The sequence below is a fragment of the Furipterus horrens genome, unplaced genomic scaffold (assembly GCF_987537825.1).
Source record: "Furipterus horrens unplaced genomic scaffold, mFurHor1.1.pri manual_scaffold_2, whole genome shotgun sequence".
NCBI lineage: Eukaryota > Metazoa > Chordata > Mammalia > Chiroptera > Furipteridae > Furipterus > Furipterus horrens.
The window spans coordinates 150515418-150517566 of record NW_028327172.1 but is presented as its reverse complement, the minus strand read 5'-3'; the positions used below and the strand labels follow the sequence as shown (position 1 = coordinate 150517566).

At 41.7% G+C, this 2149-nt stretch overlaps 1 pseudogene; it reads left to right on the top strand.

The window, feature by feature from the left end:
- The first annotated feature begins 204 nt into the window (after nt 1-204).
- On the top strand, nt 205-608 carry LOC150019723 (cyclin-dependent kinase 2-associated protein 1 pseudogene; annotated as a pseudogene).
- Nucleotides 609-2149: the final 1541 nt, after the last annotated feature.

Genomic DNA, 2149 nt, shown 5'->3' with positions numbered 1-2149 from the left:
GCCTGAACGGTCAACAAAAAGGACAGGGCAGCTCTGTGGACACATGGATGATGCATGGACGTGTGGGCGCACGCGGACACAGACGCCTGTCCATCTTGCTGCAACTTGGCTGTTGGGGGCGTGTCTCACAAACCGAACTTGACCGCACACATACCCTCCACCTCCCTCAACTCCTGTGGGAGTGTCTACCTGCCTTCCACTGGTATGGTAGCGTCCTCGCAGTACTGCCAGCGGCTGAGTGACTACGGGCCACCATCTCTAGGCTACACTCAGGGAACTGGGAACAACCAGGTGCCACAGAGAAAATATGCTGCGCTGCTGGCCATCATGGAAGAGCTGGAGAAAGACAGCCGACCCACGTCTTGGACAGCAAGAGCCCGATGGAGAGACTAAATCGAGGCATCATCCACGCTAGATGAGTGATTCGGCAGTGCTTGGAGGAAAGGAACCCAAAGTCAGGTCCTAGCTGCCTTGTCAGCTGTCAGCGTGGAAGGCCTCCATTTTCTTCCGTGAGGTTACAGGTCATCTCCCCTGTTCAGGTGAAACTTGTTTTCAAAATGGTAGCAGTTTGTTTTCTCCTGCCCTGTGCTTCTCCTGTGGTTCATTAGGCTCTGAACCTACAGTCGCTAAAATGAAGGAGAGATTTTGCAGTAGATTAGGGTTGGCATGTTATGAACTAACTACCCAGGGTGTTTTTGTTTATTCGTTTGTTTGTTTTTAGCATTGATTTAAAAGATGCACATCAGAGTTACCTATCTCACAGAAACTGTAGTTTGCCTCCAAGATACCACTGTTTATCTTTTTAATACATTTATGTTATTCAAATTGTTCTTTTTCTTCATAAGCTAATACAACTCTAAAGGTTTTGTTTTTAGCGCATACTGACTGCAGAGTACTCTACTAGTAGTCATTCCCATTTGCCATACAATATAGATTCTGTTCAATGTAACTCCTTTTTTGCTTAAGCATTTGCATGACTATTAGTGCTTTGAAGTCAATTTTTTAAATGCACAAGATATAAATACAGAAGACAGAGCAACTTACCAAACCTCACCTAAAAGGACACCTGAAATTTTTCCTAAGACTGTAGATTCTAGTTCAGCCCTTCCTGTAAACTGATCCAAGCTTCTGGAAGAAAATGACTAACATTGTATGTTTCTATGTATTTATTACTTGATATAACAAAACTTTTTTTCATTAAAAATAAATAAAAATTAAAAAATTAAGTCTGATTGGCAGCCAGCTGTCAGGCTCACTCTTTGTGCTTTGTTTATGTCTGATTTCAAGCTAAAACATCAGAGCTTAGTAGTTGTAACAGAGATCATATGCTCCCCAAAGCCTAAACTGTTTACTATCTGGCCATTTACATGCTAAGTTTAGCAAATGCGACAGCAGAGGGTCAGATATAAAACCAGATGGTAAAGAAAAATCCTTTGAACTGGATCAGGACACCAATTTTTCCCTTACGTGCTCTGAGTGAGGGTTCCAACATGGCCTTGATTGGAAGGAATTTGCAAATAACACAACCAACCTGTTAATTATTTATTGACCATCATGCATACACGCATTTATGAGGTCTGCACATATATGCAGTCAGCTTAATTATAAAGTTTTAATACATAATTAAGGTGTTACTGTATAATCTTCCTGAAGTCCTCTTATTCATCTTTGCATCTTCAGAATCTGGCTTTAATAAATTGGGAGTCTAACTAATAAATATAATATCTTCCATCATTTTGAAATGTTCTCAGAGAAGGCAGATATGTAACTTGTACTCTTTTCAAAATCATCATTTAAGAATAATTTTAGCTGACTTCTGAAGATTCCTGGACCAGCTATATTAAGGAACAAGAAAGGGGGAAAATTTATTTACAATTTTATTTTAAAGAGTTAGCACTGATTTGTTTTTGTTGCAGAAGTGCGCTCAATCTCGAGAATGATGACAAAAGCTGTGCCAGAAGGAAGCGCGCAGGGAGGATCACCTCATCGTGAAGGGCACGCACAGGAATTCAGGTAATGAACCTGGGACCCACGGGAGCACCCTTGCAGAATGCCTAAAATAGATCCACTTACTCTGGCGTCCAAGTGTGCCACTGCTCCAGGAAGGCTCCCAAACACAGACTGGCCAGGGAAGAGACAGACGATACTG